This window comes from Choloepus didactylus, chromosome 5 (genome assembly GCF_015220235.1).
Source record: "Choloepus didactylus isolate mChoDid1 chromosome 5, mChoDid1.pri, whole genome shotgun sequence".
NCBI classification, from domain to species: Eukaryota; Metazoa; Chordata; class Mammalia; order Pilosa; family Megalonychidae; genus Choloepus; species Choloepus didactylus.
The window spans coordinates 81,674,348-81,698,810 of NC_051311.1; positions in this window are offsets into that span (position 1 = coordinate 81,674,348).

Sequence of the window (24,463 nt, forward strand, 5' to 3'; positions counted from 1 at the left end):
TTAAGTTTCATAGTAATAAAAAAGAAAATATCAGAAAATATTCAAATTCATAGAGACAGAAAATAGAGTACAGGCTACCAGGGGTAGGGGGCAGGGAAAATAAGGAGTTAATGCAAAATCAGTATAGGGTTTCTGTTTGCAGTGAATGGAAAGTTCTGGTAATGGATGGTGGTGAGGATTACTGCAACATTGTGATATGATTAATACCACTGAATGGTATGCTTTGGAGGGGTCAGAATGGACAATTTATATTTATATATTTCCACAATTAAAAAAAAAACAAAGAGATAATGGTAATTAAATGCAATGTATGATACTGATTGGATCTAAGAATGGAGGAGAAAAGGCTCAAAAGGACATTATTGAGACATAAGATAAAAACTGTACCATAAAATGTAGGCTATAATCATTGTTAAATTTCTTGCACTTGATATTGCATTTACAGTGATTACACAATTGAATATCCTTTTTTGTAAGAAATGTACATGGAAGTATTACATGTTCAAGGAGTATGACATGTGCAACCTGCTCTCAAATATTCAGAAAGTAGAGTTGGATGGATGGATGGATGGACGGATGGATGGATGGATGGACGGATAGATGGATGGAAGAAAGAATGGGCAGACAGGTAGATAGAACTGTACAGCAAAAGTGGCAAAATATTAAAATTGGCATATCTGAGTATGTGGGTTTAGGAGTATGCTGGAATTCTCTGTATGGGGTTTGTATTATTTTTCCAAGTGTCCTGTAAGTTTGAAATTATGCCAAAATGAAGTTAAAATACAAAACTCTTACTCTTAGCATAAATCTTTAGGACCTCAGATTTGATGATGGATTCCTCAATATAACACCAGAAGCATAAGTAACAAAGAAAAAATAAATAAATTGGACTTCATCAAAATTAAAAATTTTGTTCTTCAAAAAACACTATCAAGTGACACTAGTACCACACAAATACTAGGGACAAATATTTAAGGGCTGTCAAGAGCTTTGAGGTGTTTTGGGTCATCAGAATTGTTTAAAATGGAGAGTGATGAGGATGGTACAACTAAGTGATGATAATATGAGATATGGATGGATTATTGTGGACATAACATATGCTATGTGAACCTAGGAACCCCCTACTTTATAAGTCAAGCCCTCAATCTTGAGGCTTGCTCGGGTGAAACTTACGCTTGTAAAGAGGAGGCTAAGCCCACCTATAATTATGCCTAGAAGTCACCTCCAGAGAACCTCTTTTGTTGCTCAGATGTGGACTTTCTCTGTCTAAGCCTAACTCTGCAAATAAATCCATCAACCCCCCTGATGTGAGACAGAACCCTGCAGATGAATGAGTTTTCCTGGCAACATGGTACACAGATTCTGGGAATGAGCCTGACCCCGGCATTGATGGATTGAGAATGCTTTTTTTGACCAAAAGGGGGAAAAGAAAAGCAACAAAATAAGGTTTCAGTGGCTACAAGAATTCAAATAGAGTCAAGAGGCTGTCCTGGAGGTTATTTCTAGGCAAGCTTCACCTAGATATGCCAAATGATCACAATATGATAAGCCCAAGTCAACAGTAGTCCTGAAAACCTTAAAGAATACCTGGGTCTCTATCTGAGACTCTATAAAAGTTTCACTCACTAAGTCTTCAGACACTTAAATCCTTTAGAGTGCTCCTATGCCACCTAAGTCCCAAAACCCAGAGGCAATAGCCTCTTCAAGAACATCAACCAGATGTGTCCCCTTTTCTCATAAAATCAACACCTCTTTTCAACATGAACAAGTTAGGGTGGTCACTGCCTAGACATCCCTGAAGACTGGGAAAGTGATTAAACTAGAAGAAGGAGTAGCAACAGACAAGAAGGAATTTAACAAAGGGTTATGAATACTGAATCTCTATATAATTTTCTTTTTTGTAGTTGCTAGGATATTAGAATAGCTAGAAGGAAAGAATTGAAATGGTGGAACTCTAACCCATAGCATCCTTTGAAATTTGTTCTATAGCTACTTGTTAAATTGTAATTTGAAAGCTATCACCTTTTTGTATATATATTATATTTCATAATAAGAAAATAACTAAAACTATGGTATTGTAACTCATAATGACTTTGGAAATTTCCTATATAGCTACTGGTTAAATCATACTTTGAAAGTTATTATCTTTTTTGTGTACATGTTATATTTCACAATAAAGAAATAACTGAAACTGTGGAACTATAACCCATAATATTCTTTGAAATTTGCTCTCTAACTACTTGTTAAATTGCAGTTGGAAAGTTATTACTTCTGAGTATATATGTTATATTCTACAGAAAAATATGTTAAAAATAAAACACTATCAAGAAAGTCAAAAGACAACCCACAGAATGGAAGAAAATATTTATAATTTACATGTCAGATAAGGGTCTAGAATCCAGAATATAAAGTACTCTTCCAACTCAACAAAAATGACAAATAGCCCAATTTTTAAAATGGACAAAGTATCTGAATAGACTGCGGGACACTGATTACGTGCTTCAACTTGGCGGGCCTGGGCTGGGGGACCGGATCCACCCCTGGGGAGGGTAGTGGGTACGGGTGACAGCGCCCTCCACAGCCCCCCGGGCCTGGGAAAGTGAGGCCGGAGGCAGGCCCCATTTCCTCACCCAAAATACACCACTGTTAGGGGAGGCTTGCCGGAGGGAACCGCCTTTTCCCCACCCCCTTATCTTGCCCGGACACTCCCCGTCGCCAGTGCAACTCCCATCACCACCGGTGCGCATACATTGTTGCCAGACACCGTTACGGGAGCAACTCTCGCCCCTTTTCAATCAACCTCCGCGCCCTCTCAGAACCAATCCAAGCCTTTAACCTCTTCAGCTACCCCGCCCTCTAAACCGCCCGATATAAGCTTGTACTCTCCCCTAATAAACTCTCTTGGTTTCTTCACCCTAAAAGAACCGTGTCCCGCCTGTTCCTTTCTCGCCGCCCTCCATACTTTGCACGCCTCCCGCCGGGGACCTGGCCAAGTCCCCCGCCTCGCCCTCGCCTCCGGGAAAGAGCCCCCGCCGCCGGTACCCTCGGAGCAATCCTGAGAGCCTAGGATTTAGCAACCGGCCGCCACCCCCCCCCCCCAGACGAATCAACTGCGACCGCAATAGACAATTCTCCGAAGAAGATACATAAATGGCTAATAAGCACATGAAAAGATGCTTAACATCATTAGTCAGCAGGAAATTTTAAGTCAAAACCATGAGAAACCACTTCATACCTAACAGGATGGTTATAATAAAAGACAACTATTAGTGAGAATGTGGAGACATATGAACTTTCATACATTGCTGGTGAGAATGTAAACTGGTGCAACCACTTTGGAAAACAGTCTGGCAGCAACTCTAATGATTATACATAAAATTATCAAATGACCCAGCAATTCCACTCCTCCATGTATACCCAAGAGAAATGAAAACATAGGTCCACACAAAACCTTGTACACAAATGTTTATAACAGCTCTATTCACAAGTCTAATGGTGGAACAACACAATTATCCATCAACTGATGAATGGATAAACAAAATGTGAAATGTATCTAAATACACAAAAGAATATTATGCAGCCATAAAAAGGAATCAAGTACTGATCCAGGCTACAATATGTATAAACTTTTGAAAGCATTATGGTAAGGAAAAGAAGCCAGTCACAAAAGGTCACATATTATATTATTCCATTAATGTCTATAATGAAATGTCTATAATAGGGAAATCTATAGAGACAGAAAGTAGAGTAGTGGTTGCTTAGAAATTGGGGTAATAGGGGTATATGGGGATGATAGCTAAAGGGTATGGGGTTTCTTTTTTGAAGTAATGAAAATGTTCTAAATTTGACTGTGGTGATGGTTGTCCATATCTTTGACTATACCAAAAACCACTGACTTGTACACTTTAAATGGTGAACTGTATGGCATGTGAATTATATCTCAATAAAGCTACTTTAAAAAAAAACCATTGGGGATGTAAATCCAAAAATTTTTGCTGATGGTGCACAATAAAAAAAGTTGGAGAACACTTATTCTTCATTCTTGAGGGATGGATTTTTAAAAATATACCTTAGTTTTTGACATTTGTAGCTTCACCTATCATTGTGGTTGTTTATGAGCCAGAACAAGTTCTGATAAAGAATATCGAAATTCACCAGATCAAACTGAAACCATTTCCAATATCATTATATACAGGAAATAAACTCTTCAGATACATTCTAAACACTATAATGTCTATTCTTTTTCATTCTTTAATTTCCTTCACTAAATTCCAATCTTCTGGGCCAGGCACATACCACATAATAATGCAGTGCTGTCCAACTGTGCCAGTTTGAATATATTATGTCCCTCAAATGCCATTATCTTTGATGTAATCTTGTGTGGGCAGATGTTATCAGTGTTGATTAGATTGTAATTCTTTGAGTGTTTCTCTGGAGATGTGCCCCACCCAGCTGTGGGTGATGACTCTGGGTAATTTCCATGGAGGTGTTGCTCCACCCATTCGATGTGGGTCTAAGTTGAGTCACTGGAGCCATATAAATGAGCTGATGGACAGGGGGAACTCAGTGCAGCTGTGAGTGACATTTTGAAGAGGAGCTACAGCCAAGAGGGACTTTTTGAAGAAAGCACAGGGGCTGCAGATGAGAGACAGTTTGAAGATGGCCATTGAAAGCAGACTCTTGCTCCAGAGAAGCTAAGAGAGGACAAATACCACAAGTGCAACTAAGAGTGACATTTTTTGAGGAACTGCTGCCTAGAGAGGAATGTCCTGGGAGAAAGCCATTTTGAAACCAGAACTTTGGAGCAGACACCAGCCATGTGCCTTCCCAGCTAACAGAGGTTTTCCAGACACCATTGGTCATCCTCCAGTGAAGGTACCCAATTGCTGATGTGTTACCTGGACACTTTATGACCTTAAGATGGTGACTGTACAACCAAATAAACCCCCTTTTATAAAAGCCAATCCATCTCTGGTGTTTTGCATTCCAGCAGCATTAGCAAACTAGAACACCAACCATCCAAATTATTTAGATTACATCACTCAATAGTTGGCTTTTATCCCCTTTACCTTAAAGTACATAGATAAGTTGTGGACAAGCAAGATCCCTAGAGTAAGATTCACAAACTTTTTCTGTAAAGGGCCCTATGGTAAATATTTTTGGCTTTGCAGGCCATACAGTCTCTGTCACAACTACTCGATTCTACTGTTATCACACAAAAGCCACCATAGATGATATGTAAATGAATGAGCATGGATGTGTTCCATGATTCTTTATTATGGACACTGAAATTTGAATGTCATATAATTCAATATAATTTCATATTCTTCTTACTTTGATTTTTTTCAACCCTTTAAATATGTACAACCATTCTTAGCTTGTGGGCATTATATAAAACAGGTAGCTGGCCACATTTGACTCATGGGCCATAGTTGTCAATGTCTGTCTTTGACTATGACTAGATAAAGATACAACTAAGGCCCATTTCTAAAAAAAAATTATTAATCTTGAAACCCACATTTATTTTCCTCATTAGGGGCTGGGGGTGTGGGATAGTGGTAAAAGTGGCAGAACATTACCAAAAGCATCGTACTTGTGGTTTTAACACTAAAAATTTCTCAAATCTAATTATGTATAATTAAAACTAATTCTGTCATTGACTGAGAACAGAAATACAAACAAACAAAAGTATTATCCAAACTGCTTCATAATCTGCTGGATTAGCTTGTCAACTGAAAATTGATTTTCATCCTCTTTAGCTAAGTTAAGTTTATAGTAACTGAAATCTTGAACGTTAGACACTGGGGGCAAAATCATCCAACCATTCCTAGCTACCAATTCTTTCTTTCCTTCTTTTCTTTCTCCCACCCTCCCTTCCTACCTCTTCTTTCTCTCTTTCCTTCTTTCCTTCCTCTCTTCCAACCTTCCATCCTTCCTCTCTTCCTCCTTTTTTTCTTTCTTTCCTTCCTGTCTCCTTCCTCCCACTCTTTTCTTTCCCTTTCTTCATTCCTCCTTCCCTCCCTTCCTTTCTTCCTTCCTTCCTTCATCTTTCACAACCTTACATTTCCAATCATATTACTTTCCAACACACAGGTTGTGGCTAAGACATGAAAATAACTGGTTGGAAAAGGTAGACAAGTCAACCTACCATATTATAGTTTTACTTATTTACATAGTAGATTGATTGGATTTTAAAAACAAAACTGACACTAATTGTCATCATCTTTATACATAGCTGGGTCCCAAAATTTTATTTGTTTCTGCCTTCTGGTAGGTTTGCTTCCAGCTGGAAAAACACATTCCCTTTCTTATTTAGTCAACATATGTTTTAAAAACTTCAAAACCAACATAGCTTTTCTAATTAATGTCTATCCCCAATCTTTAAGCATATATTCTAGACGATAAGATACATCACTGGAAAAGGATGTATGCCTTTCTCATAGTTTTACCAATGTGATAGTGTGAGGGACATTTAGAGACTACAAGCATTTAGAAGAAAGACATTTTAAGTAAACCGAATGTAACTGTTTACCTCCTCCCCTCACATTTTCTTTACTGTTTTAGCTATTTTAAATGTGATAGTAACATCATGTATATTTCTAATAAATGCGAAAGGACTAAAATGCCACTCACAATATGAAAAAAAATATTAAAACTAGAGAAAATTAGAAGGTATCGTCTTCAAACTCAATGCAATATAGAATAAGGCAAATCATATTAATATTTATTGGGGGGTCATCAGGTATTTGGTACTAGTGAAGAACCTTGTTCAGTTTGCTAATGCTGCCGTTTGCAAAATACCAGAAATGGATTGGCTTTTATAAAGGGGGTTTATTTGGTTGCAAAGTTATAGTCCTAAGGCCATAAAAGTGTACAACAAAGGCATCAATAATAGGATACCTTCACTGAAGAACACCAGTGGCATCTGGAAAACCTTGGTCACCTGGGAAGGCACAGGCACGTGGCTGGCATCTGCTCCAGGGTTCTGGTTTCAAGACAGCTTTCTTCCAGGACGTTTCTTTCTAGGCGTCTGGGGGTGTTCCCTTAGTTTCTTCCAGGCAAACTGTGAACTAGCAAAAGTCTACTTTCAATGGCCATCTCCAAAATGACTCTCTTGGCTGCAGCAGCACTGAGTTCCTTCTGTTTGTCAGCTCTTTTATATGGCTCCAGTGATTTAATTAAGACCCACACTGAATGGGTAGGGTTACACCCATTATCCAATCAAAGGTCTGGCCTACAGTTGACTGAGTCACGTTTCCATGGAAACACTTAATCAAAGGATTCCAACCCCATCAGCACTAATATGTCTGCCCCCATAAGACTACATCAAAGAACATGGTGTTTTGGGTGACCTAATACATCCAAACTGGCACAGACCTGATACATCTGTATTCATTTGGAGTGAGAATACCTATGCCTACTCTCAGTGTGTTTGCTGGAGTGCATTTCCACTTTTCTGGTATCATTATCCTTCTCTGTCTTTCCTCTTTTTCTGTAGGCCTTCTGGACAAATTTAGAACAGATTGTGTTATAACTGTGGTGAGTCAGGGGTATAATCAACATAAAATGAGTTGTCAGGATGATCTTTAAAAGTTTACAATAATCCCATCAGTATACTGTGATATCTTTATGAAAACGGTTAACGAGATTTTAAAGCTAAATGACCCCTGGTGGGGAAAAACGCAAAATAAATGTTTGATGGGTACAAGCACATGAATCAGACTGAAGCTTTTCTTAGTTTCAGATAAGCTAACGGGGAATACTGAATTATGAATTTCTTCCCTAGGCAAGTAAAGCTCTAACTTTAGAAAGTTCTGTAAGAACACCAAAACTTTGCATTATTTTCAGTCTGAAGCCAAAATATTCTTCAGAATTTTGGCTTAAAAGCTCATATAATATTGTTAAAGTCACCAGATACCACACTCAGGGACATTGCACAAATTTAATGTAGATAAATTTGAAGTCCTCCAGCACTGGCAAAGATTCAGATGCACATGCATTGCAGAACTTAATTGAAACAGAATCTCCAAATGTTTAAGGATCTGGAAAAATCTATGTCTGCGAGACATGGCTATCTAACACACAAACGCTTGGTTAATCACACCCTCCATATGTTCTCTGTCAACCATATGTTTGAGCCTTTTATAGTTGATAGTTCTGATATACACTTCAAAGTTTAATAATAATTCAAGGGAAATATAGCCATTTGATAATGGCCTAAAATCATTATCAGGAGTTCTCAAATTTTTTTTATGCAAAGAAACCTTATTTTTGTACAAATTATGCATGGAATCTCCAGAGTAGAAAGTAGATTTTAAAAAATAAGAGCTGCCTCTGGCTGAAATGGGGATTGCTTAGGGATGGCACTAGTTCTGCCCCTCCATCCCTCTCCCCAGACCCACTCTCTACCCCACGCTCACTCCTACAGCATTTGTGAGGAACTTAGCCTCTGGGCCAGCCAGTGAGTAGCACTGGAGACAGTAAGGAGTCTTCAAAGGCTGGACAGTTGATGCCCCTGTAGGTCTTTATACAAACACTGGTGCCTCTTTCTTCATTAGTTAGCATTTATGCAATGTTAGCTTTGTAAGCTTGTTAACAGGCATCATATGCAAAAAAAAAAAAACACATTCAAATACAGTCTAACATAGTCATGGGCAAACTACTCAAAAGAATTAAAATAGCTAGTTTCTAGGAAAGTAACATACACACCTAGTGGCCATCTCCCTGCCTTGCGTTTCTATTGTGTGCATGTGTTTCAATATGTTTCCATTCTGCATCCCAGGATGGAGGTGAGGGGTGCATTAGGTTTAATGTAACAGTCTGACTGTATCTTGAACCTGAAACGGAGAACAAACAGTTCTAGCTGCTTGCCAGAGTGGGAACTTCCAGTGACAGGGCTCCTTCTCCCTGGGGTGTATAAATACCCAATCCTCAGGCAGCACAGGCGTGCCTCCTCTCCGAGGCAAAGTGGGGCTTGCAGAGCTGTCATCCACCAACTGTGAACCAAGCAACTGGCTTCCCCAGGGGACCAGCAATGATGGGATGTCTTCCCCTGCTCTTTTGGACCCTTTGTGCTGTGTAAGTCATAAAGCAGTCATTTGCTTAAAGTCTTCATTGTGCCCAAGGCTGTGTTCAAATATCACACTGTATAGACACTCACTCCATTCTAGTGTACTTGAAAGGGCAAATGCTGAATTCCTTATAAAATCTTCTTAAAGTACTTGTTTAGGCTAAAAAAGCAAAGATTGTACCACATCCACCATGCTGCCACAACCTGCAAGGACAATTCACTATTAAAAGTTAGCGGCACTATTTAGCGCCCATGAACAGATAAAGAATTCCAGATACTGTAAGACACCAGACATTACAAAACTCAGGACAGAGGTCTTGATGGTTGTCAGTTCATTCATTCAACTCATATTCATATTAACACCTGCTATTCAATGTTCCTGCTCTTATGACCTTATATTGAAGTCTTAAAGACAGTAAACAATAGCTAAATAAATTTGTAATAGATAGTCCTTGTTCTCTCTTGAAATGCTAGATTATATCAGAGAACAAGATCTTGAAGCTAAAAAGAAAGTCAACAACAAATCTCTGTCAACACAAATTAGATTTTCTTACTTTGTAAAACACATAAGGAATCAAAACAGAGTCTCTAAATCAGGGATCACCCACCCAAGCCCAGCAGTCAAATCCAGCCCATCACTGTTTTTATACAGCCCGCAAGATAAGAATGGTTTTTATATTTTTAAATGGCTGAAAAATATCAAAAGAAGAACAGTATTTTATAACACAAGGAAATTATATGAAATTCATATTTAAATGTCCATAAATAAAGTTTTATTGGAACACAGCCATGGTTGTTTGTTTACTTGCTGTCTATGGCTGCTTTTGTGCTGTAATAGAGACTTGAATAGTTCATACAAAGACAACATGGCCTGCAAAGACTGAAAGATTGTCTGCCCCTTTATAGAGAAAGTTTCTCAACCACTGTGTTCTGGGTTGATAATGCTGCCTTTTCGCAAAACAGCAGAAATGGATTGGCTTTTATAAAAGGGGTTTATTTGGTTACACAGTTACAGTCTTAAGGCCATAAAGTGTCCCAGGTAACATATCAACAATCAGGTACCTTCACTGGAGGATGGCCAATGGTGTCCGGAAAACCTCTGTTAGCTGGGAAGGCACGTGGCTGGCATCTGCTCCAAAGTTCTGGTTTCAAAATGGCTTTCTCCCAGGACATTCCTCTGTAGGCTGCAGTTCCTCAAAAATGTCACTCTTAGTTGCTCTTGGGGCGTTTTTCCTCTCTTAGCTTCTCCGGAGCAAAAATCTGCTTTCAACAGTCGTCTTCAAACTCTCATCTGCAGCTCCTGTGCGTTCTTCAAAGTGTCCCTCTTGGCTGTCGCAAGCTCGCTCCTTCTGTCTGAGCTTATATTGTGCTCTAGTAAACTAATCAAGGCCCACGCTGAATGGGCGGTGCCACACCTCCATGGAAAGTATCCAATCAGAGTTATCACCCACAGTTGGGTGGGGTGCATCTCCATGGAAACAACCCAATGCAAATGTTCCAACTTAATCAACACTACTATGTCTGTCCTCACAAGACTGCATCAAAGAACATGGCTTTCTCTGGGGGACATAATATATACAAACCGGTACAACCTGTTATGAATTAGAACATTTTAGCTTACTCTTTAAAACTGCATTTTTCAGCAATTTACTTTCCTCTAATATCTGCGTGTTATCTACTCTGCCAGTTGCAAATATCCGAGTCTTGTTCATCATATCTACTTGAGGGCAACCTTGACCCTGTGGCAAATTCTGAATGAGTATGAGTTGTAACCTCTGCCCTCAAGTAGCTTAAAATCTATTTCGAGTGAAAAAATCATGTTCTGCATTGCAAATGTGGGACTCAATTCATTTCTGTAGTATTTCTTAACAGAAAATACTCATAGTAGGCTTTTGTGTAGGCAGAAAATGAAAGTGGAATTTGGGGGAAATGGAGTAGAAAGTTTCTATCGCAGCAAAGAAAATTATTTCAAACCGAATTTTGAACCTCTCTGTTCTTAAATGCTGTTGCTTGACCCTTGCTTTTACTCTCCTCTGCTCTCTCCCATTCCCAATTCTCTCCTTCTCTAAGGCCAAGGAATTGGCTATTTCTCTTTTGCCGTAGCTGCTGCTGACCCACGTCCTGAGGGTCTCACCTTCCACCCCAAGCAACTTATCAAGGTCTTGTGTCTGTTTCCGAAACAAAGATGACTCTATCCCTACAAGAAACTCTGATGCTGGCTATTAAGATGGTATTTGGGGGAGGGGGGGGAGGCTAAAGCAATCCAGAGTTTATTACCTGGTGACCCCTGCTCAGAAGCCTCATCTTTGTAGAAGAATTGATGATATCACCTTTCCTCTCTCAAAGACTTAGCTTGTTTTTTTTTTTAATTCAGTTTTATTGAGATATATTCATGTATCATACAATCATCCATGGTGTACAATCAACTGTTCACAGTACCATCATATAGTTGTGCATTCATCACCCCAATCTATTTTTTGAACATTTACCTTACATCAGAAAAAGTGAAAATAAGAGTAAAAAATAAAAGTAAAAGAGAACACCCAAATCATCCCCCTCAGCCTATTTTTCATTTAGTTTTTGTCCCCACTTTTCTACTCATCCATCCATACACTGGATAAAGGGAGTGTGATCCACAAGGCTTTCACAATCACAGTCACCCTGTGTAAGCTACATTGTTACACAATATGTCTTCAAGAGTCAAGGCTACTGGGTTGCAATTGGATAGTTTCAGTATTTCCGTCTAGCTATTCCAGTACATTAAAACCTAGAAAAGGTTATCTATATAGTGAAGACAGTGTCTTTTTAAAAATTCCATTTCAGTCGAGAAGGGAAGGGGAGAAGGAAGGCATCCTTGGTGAAAGAAATGTGAGCAAAGGTTTGGAGATGGACATGGGGTGGTGAGGAAATAAGCTGAATCAGAGTAGAGTTTGAATAATAGAGATTAAAGAGAAGATTGGACAAGCAACCAAGACATGACCAAAGGGCCCGGCAATGGAAGAAAAACAAGAGAAGAAAGAGAGACTCATTGTACATTTTTTAGCATAGGAGTAGCATTATGAAAGTGACATTTACTGAATATGAATAGGGAAGGCAAATTTGAGTGGACACACCTAAGCCAAGAGGTCAGACAGGAGGGTGCTGTAATAATCTAAGTGTAATGTGTTAAGACCTTAGGCTACAGTGGGAGCAATGGATATGGAGGGAAAAAAATGGTATAAAGATTTCCTAGAAGAAAATTGATGTGACATAGCTTTTGAGAATGAAAGGAAGGAAAAATCAGAGAGGATTACAAGGTTTTGGCCTGGATGACTTGAAATATGGTGGAGACATTATCAAACATATCACCCTTTTTAAAGTAAGTGTGTAATGTATACCATTCCTATTTTCATAAAAGAATTTGATCTTCTTATATAAAAGAAATACACATATACACAGGGAAATAAAATAAATTAATGGAGAAAGAGGAAACTGAGGGTGATGTAATTGCCTGCTTGAGTAGTAAATTTAGCTCTGAACTTCCCTGCAGCTGAGGCAGGTGGCTGCACAGCTGTAACTATTCGTACCGTTTTCTCAAGAGACAACACCACTTGCCTAACAGTAAATTCTGGAACAAATCACACTGATCTTTATTATACTCGGTAATTTAACAGACACCATCTCAGTAGTGGTCCTTAAAAGACGCAGAAAATGCTCTTCGTAAATGGTCAATCCACTGATCAATACTTGAGAAAAGCTGAGTACAGTGTTCTGTGAAGGGTTTTCTAAAGAAAATTAGGCTGACGTGGACCAGTAGGATAAGAATTGAGCTTGTTCAGAGGAGAGTTTGGGGCTGGGCTAAGGTGGAAATAACAATTAGTTCAAGTCTACAAGTTCAAGTTTCCCTCTTCTTGCTCCAGAACTCGGGTTGTGTCTAGCTCTGCCAGGGACCAGGCCCAAGATTGAAGCTAGTTGGCCATGATTCTGTGAGAACCTCTGGCCCTTACTCGGGGATCCCATTAAAAGAGAAGAAATAGTTTGTTACTTTCACAGGATCCTCAAAAACTGAGCCAACATCATCTTTCACAGAAAATTATCACAGGTGCTCCTCTCCAGCTTGCTTCCTGGTTCCTGCTGGAGGGGAAGGTGTGCTGAGGACATATGCTTGGGGGGAAGTCCTGGGATGGTCACACGTTCCACATGGAAATGGTGGGAAAGGAGCATCACTGATGCACAGGTTAGGATGAAGGTGTTCAACCATCACAACTAACCTCCAATTGTTACCATTAATTATCTTTTTAAAATTTTCCCTCCAAACTTTTAGGAAAACGTAGTAAATCCTAGTTGGAAATACAAAATGTACCCCCAAATCACACAGCCCTTCCTGTTATAGCTTGTTTTCTTCTCTGTCCCTCCCACTAAATGACAAATCTTATGTTATTTTGTGCATCACTGCATCTGGTATCTATCATTGTGTCAATAAATACTTGTTGGGTTATGTTTAATGAAAAGCCTTCCCACCTTTCTCTTCTTCAGCTACTTCTACTGTTCCTGACCCTCACCCAATTTCTTCCTAGGCAAAGGGACTATCCCTCTCCCTGACTTAATATATATTATAATAATAAATATAATTATTTATTGTCTAGGATTCCATCCTATTAATTGTGAGTAGAGTTGTATTAGCGTAAGAGTATAGCTCAAATATTTTTCTCTCCCCAGTCCCCTTCTACTTCCTCTACTTCATAATCCTTCTCAAAGCCATAAAAATTCCTATATTTCACGGAAATCCCTACAGCCTCTTGAATTCCATGGGGACAGACAAAGTTAGGCTCAGAAATGGGTGGGGTCCAGAGTCAGACTGCTCGGGGGGAAGTTCTCGATGAGTGGTCCCCAAACCAGAAGCACAGGTGTCACCTGGGAGCTTGTAGATGCTCCGTATCCTCTTTAAGTTTGAGAAGGTCTGCTCTAGTCTATGTATGAAAACAAAGGCAATTCTGAGACCCTGTTTAGAGGGAAAGAGTTTGAGGGATTCCAGAAAGCTGAGAGGAGGGGAGACTAAAAGGGTCTGGAGAAAGAGTGAGGGAAAGAGCCATATGGTTAGGGTAGAAACTTTGTAAGGCAATGTAACCAAAGACTTCCAGAAAAATAATGTCTAATTTTCATTTAGTTTCTTGTGCTGTGATATAATCCTTTGTCTCTCATGTCCCCAAAACTGCAATACTACTCTGCTATATACAACAGCCTTGTGTTTATAGTTCTTCATGGGGTTAAAGAAAAGTAGGCATGGGACATGACTCCCAGGGGTGTAAATCTCCCTGGCAACATAGGACACAACTTCTGGGGATGAGTCTAGACCCGGCATCATGGAATTGAGAAAGCCTTCTTGACCAAAGGGGGAAGAGAAATGGAAAAAAAATAAAGTTTCAGAGGCTGAAAGATTTCAAAGCGAGTCAAGGTCATTCTGGAGGTTATTTTTATGCATTTTATAGATATCCCTTTTAGTTTTTAGTATAATAGGATAGCTATTAGGTATTCGGGAAATACCTGAAACTGTTCAACTGCAATCTAGTACCCTTGATTCTTGAAGATGATCGTATAACTATATAGTTTATATGGTGTGACAGTGTGATTGTGAAAATCTTGTGGCTCCCACTCCCCCTTTATCTAGTGTATAGACAGATGAGTAGAAAACTGGGAACAAAAAAGTAAATGAGTAATAGGAGGGGAAGGGGGATATGGGATGTTTGGGGTGTTCTTTTTCATTTTTATTTTTATTCCTATGTTTATTTTTATTACTTTTTTTCCTGGAGTAATGAAAATGTTCAAAAATTGTGGTGATGATACTGTAAACAATTGATTATACACTTTGTTGACTGTATGGTATGTGACTATATCTAACTAAATTGTGGGGAAAAAATGGAAAAAAAAAAAAAAAGAAAAGTAGGCTTTTCCAGCTACAGGAGGGAATACACAAAGGAGATCGAGAGTTCAGTAGAAGCAGAAAATTAAAGCAAGAGATGACTAGGAGAAACATGGGCTCCAAACTCTTTGGTAATATGGGAGGTGGAGAAGACTGGAAATGAGAGATACTGGTTCCGTACATGGAATGGAGCTATGGCTCTTTTCATGTTAAAAGAACAAAGTTCTCTCGAGAGGAGAACTGGGGAGCTGAAAATTCATATTCAGCTCTCTATCTGCTCTACAGGTTACTTACTATTTCTAGGAAATGTGTATGTATTTCCAGAGAGAACTCTTTTTCCTAGATCCTTGGTTTCAATTAATCTATTTATATCTAAAGTCTTTATACAATGAAAATCCTAACATGGGCATTTTAGTAATGATCTTTTCATTAACCTCAATATAAGCAGGGGAAGAAGCAAGGCAAGTGACTGATGTATTCGCACTGCAGCCCATACAATTAAATGGATGCCTCAGACAGATAATAAGATTGTGTTCAGCATTAAATTTTTTGAAAAAAAATCTTTTGAGGCAAGCTTTAACATCTCAATGAGAAATTCGAAGACGTGCATTAACTCAATCAAGGCTAATTTTGATTAATTAGTATGAATAATCACCACCACCACCACCCACTTCAGGGAATCAGCTGTTTCATACAGTGCACATTAAATTTTTATGTTTAAGAAATATTTGTTTTGTAAGCATTTGGTTGATTTCAACTTTGGAAAACAGTTTGGTCATTTCTTAAAAAGTTAAACATGCACTTATCATATGATCTAGCTATACTACTCCTAAGAATATATCTGTACAAAGACTTGTAGATAAATGTTCATAGCAGCTTTACTTGTAAGAGCCCCAAATTAGGATAAAATTAGGATAAATGTCCATCAACAGGTGAATGGATAAACAAATTGAGGACTATCCACACAGCGGAATACCAATCAGCAATTAGAATGGAAGAACCACTGATGCACAATAACATCATGGATAAATCCCAAATTAATTATATTGAGTGAAAGAAAACATAAAAAAAAAAAAAAGTACACACTGCATTTTTCTGTTTATACAAAACTCTAGAAAATCAAACTAATTTACAGCAAAAGAAAGCAGATCAGGGTTACTTAGGGATTGGGGTAGTGAGGAGTAAACTACAAAGAGTATTGAGAAAACTTTTGGGGTGATGGATATGTTCATTATCTGGTTTGTGGCAATGGTTTCACAAGTGTACATCAAACCTCATCAAATTGTACACTGTAAATATGTACCCTTTTTTTGTAAATCAATTAACCTTCAGTAAAACTGTAAAAAAATTAGATAAAAACTCTGATTTTTAATTATCAGCCATTCTTCACAAAAAGAGGAATAAAATGTTTTCAAAGCAAAGATGGCCTGCAATTTCCTATTTTATGGGCATCCTTCTGATTAATCTTAATCAGCAGTGAAGCTTGTTTTAGTGTTCTGTATTATAGTCCAGTGCTCAGAAGGTAGAGCATGGTAATTTTGGATGTTAGGCTGCTCTCTCTGTGTTTTTCATATTAATTAAACCTGTCATTCATGTTGCAACTGATAATTGTCTACTTAAAAATTTTATTGAAATAGGCCTTGGAATAGAAGTCAACCTCTCTGGTTTTGAGTAGAGATACCTACTCTCATTTAAATATGGTATTTTGTTTCCCAAGGAGAGTTGAGCTGCACTCATTTGCATGCTCATTTATCAAATGCAATAAATCTAATGAGATCCCTTTGTCAAATATAAAATGCAACAGAGGTGGAAACGGTTACTGCTACTGCTTCTGCTGCCATTGATTATTAGGAGGGTGGCAGTGATTATTAATTCATTTGATCAATACAATTAGTTAATTTAGAAGACTCAACATCCACAGTAAACTCATGCATTGATAATAAAGTCAATTTACCACATAAGTAAATGAAGCATATGCTCCTAGACACACTCCAAAATGGGGTAATCAGCACTACTTTTTTCTTCTCTAACAGAATTTTAACACTATATAATTTATAAAAACACACAGGTCTGTGTATGTGTATGTGTACACATATAGCAGTCCCAGGGATTATTAAGATTGTAAAGAAATAAGATTTTAGGTGCAAGTTAGGGATTTTGCACGTCAAATAAAACTGGTTGATGAGTGTCATAAGCATTTAACATGAGGTCACATAAACCTCTGTGAAATGATAACCCCTCTCTCACTTTTCAATACTTTCAAGGATCATCTTGAAGCAAAGATAGCTCACAATCACCTGTTTACAAAATCCTCTGTAACAACTTCTTCTACCTCCTATATTTTACCTTCCTTGTTTTGTTTTCTAACCTTTGGTCTGCAGTGCTCTTGCAGTACAAACCAAAAGTTCAATTTTCTCTTTCTCTTCCACTCTCTTCCCAGGCTTTTCCCTTCCTGTCAGAGATCATCTATGTCAGCCAAATCTTGAAAAACAAGAACTCTTTCTTTCACAAAAATCATTTTTAGAGGAATTTCACAATGGAACTTTTTGCTGGGATCTGTAGTTTTTCTTGCTTATCTTGAGCACATACATATGAGGGATCTTTAAGTGCTTGTTTATTCTACTTCACACATTCCAAAGGATTGGGGGTGGGGGGGAGAGTTCCAACAGTTTTAAATCTCATACCAGTTCCCACAGCCATCTTAGTTCGTGTTTTCCCAAAGTTTTTCCTTCAGCTGTGTGAACCAACCCAGTAACTGGCCAATAAATTTCTTTTTTATACTAAGATTGAGTTGAGATTCAATCACTTGCCATCAAAAGAGGCCTTAGTGGTACAAGGTAAAGGAGGTTCAGAGAAGCTAGATGGTAGAGCTGGGAGTCACAGCCACACGTTTCGGATTTGAAAGCCGTTGTGCCCTCCACTTGAGAACATTCCCCTCCTCATGGCCTTTGCAGCTGTCCTGCCTATCACAGAATCTTGCCACTGCCATTCCTTCTGTTTATACCATGGCCTGGTTAGTCTTTCTTAAACCCTGCTTTTTTAATCACTCTCCAACTTCTCCAATAGATTTTCCCTATTTTTTGATGCATCAAATCCAAACCCCTCCTACTAGTTTTCAAGGCCCTACAAATCAGGACAAACTTAAATTTGAGTTTCCCACCATCCCCTTCCCCAAAGAACCCAGATCAACCCATCACATGTCTGTCCTTTCAAATGACTAAACAGAACCCAGTCAATCAATATTCAGCTCAAGTGTCATCCCTTCCAGGGAATCCTGAATAATCATTATTAATTTCTTTAACTTCAGAGACCACTTAGTCTAGAAACCAATTTAACAAGATGAGTGGAACCAGAATATTTATCTTCATACTATATCATGAAAGTATTGCTAATTGGGAAGTGTAAAACAGAAGTTGTAAAAAAAATTAAAAGAACCAAATTGTAGAACAGATTCCATTTTAAGTAATTGCAAAGCTGATTTCCTTTGATACTTTTGTCTCTTAGTTAATTGGCTCATGTTTATTTTATGTTCAGTGGCAAACACACCATAATTCAGAAAAAAACAATCAGATGGGGAAAAATTAGGACTATGGTTTTCTCCAAAAGTATATTCTTTGTTGAGATACACTACCATTCCTCTGTAATGACGTGCTTCTCTCCAGCCATGTTCTTCTGAGCAGCCGGGCTTACACATCCCTCACATCCAAAGCAACTCAGTCTGTAGCACCACTCAGGAATATTGTAATTTACTTCTAAATACACAACCTGATAGAAATATGTGCAGGTTATCACCCAAATGTCCAGCAGCAGTAAAATGGATAAATTATGACATATTCTATAATGGAATAGTGTATGGAAATGGAAATAAACTACAGTTACATCTAACAACATGGAGCAGAAGAAGCCACACCCATACTCACACAAACACACACACACAGTACTGTATAGTTCTATTTACATAAAACTCAAATCAGGGAAAACTTAAACCATAAAGGTGAGGATGGTAGTTATCTTTAGAAGAGACAATTGATTGAGATGTACTGTAACTGCATGTTAAAGTTCAATTTAAAATATATATTTTAAAAAACTTATTGGCACTGGCAATTAGATACTCATTGGAGTTCTCAAAATATTTTCAATAGATTAATTTAGCCAAAAGGCAGATTCAAAGTTTTTATATCAGATGGAAGTAAGAGAGTTTTGGAGACAGTTGGTATATAAATGTTGAAAAGATTAAACTAACAGCTTCACACAAATATAACCTATAATAAGCATATTTGTGATTGTGCACATTAAATTTGCCAATAATCCAGTATTTATCTTTAGTGTGAATCTTCACAAAGTTGCTCTCATTTCTATTGTTTAAAGTAACCATAGTAAACCATAAACTTAATAAGCATCCATAACTCTTTCTATAGAAATGAGAATCAGTTTTGTGATATAAATTGGCAATCTTGGAGGAAAAATAGTTTTGACTTTGAATTAATATTACATCTGGCTTAAAACTTGCTTTAAAATAATGAATATTGAAAAGTGAGTTTTAATTATCAATGCACATACCATTCATCTCAAGTTCTAATAGCAATGTGTCTTCAATATTTTAGGCAAGATGACTCAGCAACACCTATTGTAATTAAAAACTTAATATAAATATAGGATATATACTTCATTATAAAAGTTAATGCAGAGGCAAAAGGTACAACATAAATTTCATTAAAGAAAGTAATTAATAATAACTTTGCTGTCTGTGTTCATAAACCTGATTTCCTCATTAGAATTAACTATTCAGTCTTCCATTTTGGAACTTGTTTACTTTCCTTTTTTATAGCAACAAAACCATTATCATTTAATTAAAAGTATTCCATTAAATAGCTGACCTTTCACTTCAAAGAACTTTGGTGCTAAGTTTGATTCAAATTCCAGTTAAAAGCATCTCAGCTGAAGCACGCAGGACAGGCAACTGATCCAGGGAGTAGGGTACAAACCAGCCTTCTGTGCATTAAGGTTCTCAGCCTAAGTCAGTGACACAGACTCTGCACATCTTTAGGAATGGTGCAAGTGAAAATGGTTTTCATTTTTGAAAAGATCTCCAGGATTTGATAAATGTGTAGGAAACATTTCATGCAACTCCCTCTCCTCACACCATTATAGGGAGACCCAGAAACTTTGTCCTGGTGACACACAGATGGTCCTTGTATTACTGCCCTTCTCTCGGAGAAGGCACAAGGCTGGTGCACACCAGTGGGACAGGCTTCCACTCTCTCTCCAACAATACTGGAAGAAGGAGGGCAATGAGAAGATAAAGCTTTCACATGCTTCTGTTTTCTAATCCATTTTATCTCAGATCATACATCTAAAAACATGGGTACAGGACCTGGTTCCAAGCAGGCTACAGAGAATAAAAGACTACCAATTTAAAAATGAACCACTACTTTGTCTCCCATAGGAAATAGGATTGGCAGCAAGAATGGAAATATGCTTACTTTAAACACAACAATGCAGAAGTTTAATGTTCCATTGCAAAATTCTTGACAAGGTCTTGGGTCTACAATCTTGAAAAGATATTGGGTTAAAATAGATACAGCAAGTTTTCCTGGTTAAGTAAATAAAATGCACAGTTAACTTTCTTCCATGGAACAAGTATTTAGGTAAAATGCATTTTAACAATTCCAGACTGCCCCATTTATGCCCACATCTTAGCATGTACACCTAGTAATTTGCACATACAGCATTCATTTTTAAAGAGCAAGGGGAAAATAATCTAGCAGCTAAAAGAAGAAATGATAGTTATTGGATTCAGTGAGTCTTCCATGTTGAATAGCTGGTGTGAATCTTTTACTTTAAGTACATATTAAGGGGACATTAAAATATTCCTAACCATACAACAACAGGAACTTAGGTTGCCAAATATTTATGTGTTTTCTCTCTGAAGCCCAGAAATTTTACACAAAGTTTTATTTCAAATTTTGGGCAAAATTTCAAAAATGTTTGGCTTTTAAAAGAAATCACCAATCTGTTCCTCCAATATGTGGAGGAATAAAAGGTAGACTCCTCTGAACTTCCCATCTCTATCATCAATAATCACTGAATGCCATTTGAAATTGTTTTCACCCAGTTCATCAAATTGGATTGCAGATGCATATAATTTATACTTACTTGCCTTCTTTCACTAGACCATAAGCCTTTTGAGGGAAGGGACTATCTTATTCATAAGTATATCCCAGTTCTCAAAGCCAGGCACACAGCAGACTGGCAGGATAACAGTCAATCCACACACAAATTGCTCAAGTGTAGAAAAAAAATACGTGAAATGGGGAAAATATTCTTTGTGTCTTCTAGAGAGGAATTATATAGAACTATTTAAAATTCAGGACATAGTATTCATTTGAGTTCAGATAAGTGCTTAAAATTGACTTCTTCCCTTGCAGTTCTGGGTATTAAGAAATGAAGCCCTCCTAAAATATGGATGAGGGAAGAAGTGCTTCTGATTTCCCTGAGTCTCTGAGGCAACCAGGCTGATACCTGGCAGCTTCCTGAGGATCATTTAGGCACCATTCAAATTCATTTTCCAGACAAAAAGATTGTTCTATCTGCTGCAAATTAACTCTATCAAACATGTTACAAGTGAATTAGTAAGGTATAAATACTGCCTGTCTTCATTTGGGTGCTAGGCAAACACAAGGTGATTGCAGGTCTATAGTCTCTGATAGTATAATTCACTAATTTATTCCACCCGAGACCAGGATCCAGTTTCAATCACTGAAAAATTATAGATAAGATTTTGAATGTATATTTTATTTCTCCCAAGAAGATATGGATGCTCTACGCCTTCATCCCCCAAGATATAATACTTCCAAAGAGAGGTCCTTCTAATTATTCTTTGATGAACTAAGACATTTTAATTAGGAAAATTATTCTGTGACCTGTAGCATCCTTGGAAATTTGCTCTGTGGCTACTCACTGACTTATGCTTTGGGAGTCCTCACCTTTTTGCATATACCTTATGTTGCACAGTGAGGAAGAAACTGAGACTATGGAGCTGTAACCCACAACAATTTTTGAAATTTTGAAATTGCCTATGTGGCTGCTTGTTAAGCTGTGCATTGAAGGTTAGCACCTTTTTGTATGTATGATATACTTTGCAATGGTGAAGACAGCTGAAGTTGTGGAGCTGTGACCCATGACATTCTCTGAAATTTGCTCTCTAGCTACTTGTTGAATCGTACTTTGAGGGTTATCACTGTTATATATATGTGTTAAAGTTCATAATAGCAAAAAAAAGAGAGAGAACTAGAAAAAAAAGAAAATTATTTACACACATTATGCTAAAGTCTATAAAACAGCATCATAAACACATCAAGCAAACAGTTTGGTGAACCTTCACTTCAAGGGACAGAAAAGGCCATCAACACTTCCAACTGAAAAAGGTGAGTGTAGGATGCTGAGACGGATTTCAGGAGGAACTGGTGAACATGTCCGGTGAATTCTAGCCTCACACAGAAAGGTTATAATGGTGCACCCATTTCCTAGAAGGTCTCAGGGATGGGATTCTGGCCAGAAGAGCTGAAACCAACCCTTCTTCCAGGCTTTGAAACAACAAACCTCAGTGTGAAGACAGAGGCATTTTTGGGTTCTACCCACATCTCTTGCCAATGTTGGATGCCTTATCAAACTGGAAGCAGGAAGGTGTTGGGATGGGAGTACTCTAAGCAGAACCAGTGTGAATGGCTACATACACACAATCCTCCATTTTCCTGTCAACATCCATAGAATACAGACTCCAGACACAGCATTTATGTAAGTGCCATGATGAAATGGACCTCTTTTTGAAGACCTTGTCCCAAAGGTCTTGGGGGCTAACTGGGGGTGTTCTGACTCAGTTACCTTCAATACCTCTACCGAACTTGGATTCTTAGCTGAGGGGGAAAGGAAAGCATTCCAAATCTTTGCAGAACAGAGGCTAGGAAGTCTCTATCTACAAGAAGAGGCCATGAACATCTAATAATTGAAAAGTTTCATGGAAAAAATCCTGATCTAGAGGGTCCAAATGTTCACCCATCCCAAAACCTTTTGTGGGAACAAGGGAACAGTAGGACATAGCTACAAAGTTTCAACTAGGAAATATACTATGAAAATATTGTTGTCATCTCTTTCCCCTGGCCCTTTGGCCCTCAATACTTGACTAAGAGTCAAAGGTGTCCAAAAACAGATGGAAAAGTAGGTTGTAAATGGAGAGATCCATATCCCAATATGTTTATTCCAGTAGGTCCATACTACTCAACTGAATATAGTTCCCAGGGACTTGTAGGATATCCAGTACAACCAATCATATTCCAATATTACCCGAGAACAAAAGAGTCATTCATTATTCAAAAATACTCTGGCACTGGGCAAAGAGAAGATTATAAAACAAGATGCCTGCCCTCATGTAACTTAGGTCCTTAGGCTGGGAGGTAGTTTGATGTAGACTTGAGGAAGCTGATTCCCCAAGCTGGACTAAGAAACAACAAAATAGCAAATAACAGTCAATCAGCACTGCCAGTAAGAAAGGGTCCAAAACTCAACCACATACTTTGAGAAATATTATCCCAAACCAGGACAATTTCAAACAAAGTGAAGAAACAGCCAAGAATCAACATGCTACAGCCTCTTGGGGAAACAGTGTAGCGGGACTGAAGAAGACAGACAAAAATTCTGAAAAAAACTACTAACCTTAGTTTGGTGGGAAGAGCTGGGTGTGTGGGCAATCTATGAGAAAAAGAAACAATATTCAAACCCAACCCTCTCCCCTGCAGTCAGTGGACAGAGTCTCAGCCTAAGATGAAAGAAACACAAAGACTCTCCTCTTTAATAATTTCACTAGGCAGAGAGGGTGTGAGGAAAATGTTTTGACAATAATGATCTTGGCAATACAGCTTGGCCATATGGAAAGGGAAAAAAAAGCAGAGCAAGCCAAAAGCCTGAGGCCACAGAGGATTGTGCATCAGATCAGAAATGGGAGCATTTCTGTGGGAAAATATAGACTCCAACTCATGGAATGGCCCTTGGTACAGGTTTGGAACATAATTTCAGGTTTAACACACGGTCACGGTATAGTTGCTGAGGCCTGATCTTCCTTCCCTATCCCTCCTTCCATCCCTATCCAGGCAGCTGGGACAGAAGAAAGAATAAACATGCATGAACACCAAGCCCTGAGCTCAGCTTCTGAGCTCAGGTTCTGAGGGGAGGACAGTACCTGGTAAACAGAGAGGGGACTCAAGAAAATCCACCTGCACTATTTAGGAATCAATAGCAGACCCAAAGAGAAATGCCCATGGTCAAAATAAGTAAGCAAGAAAAGTGGGACTAGTGTAAAAATCTACACAATAAATGGAAGGGGAGAGGAAGACAAAAGAAAATGAAAGGAAAAAAAAAAAAAGAAGAGGGAGGAAAAGGTAAAGAGAGAGGATTTTGGTAGGTGCTAGATGAATACCTCTTCTGCTACCTCCCCTTCT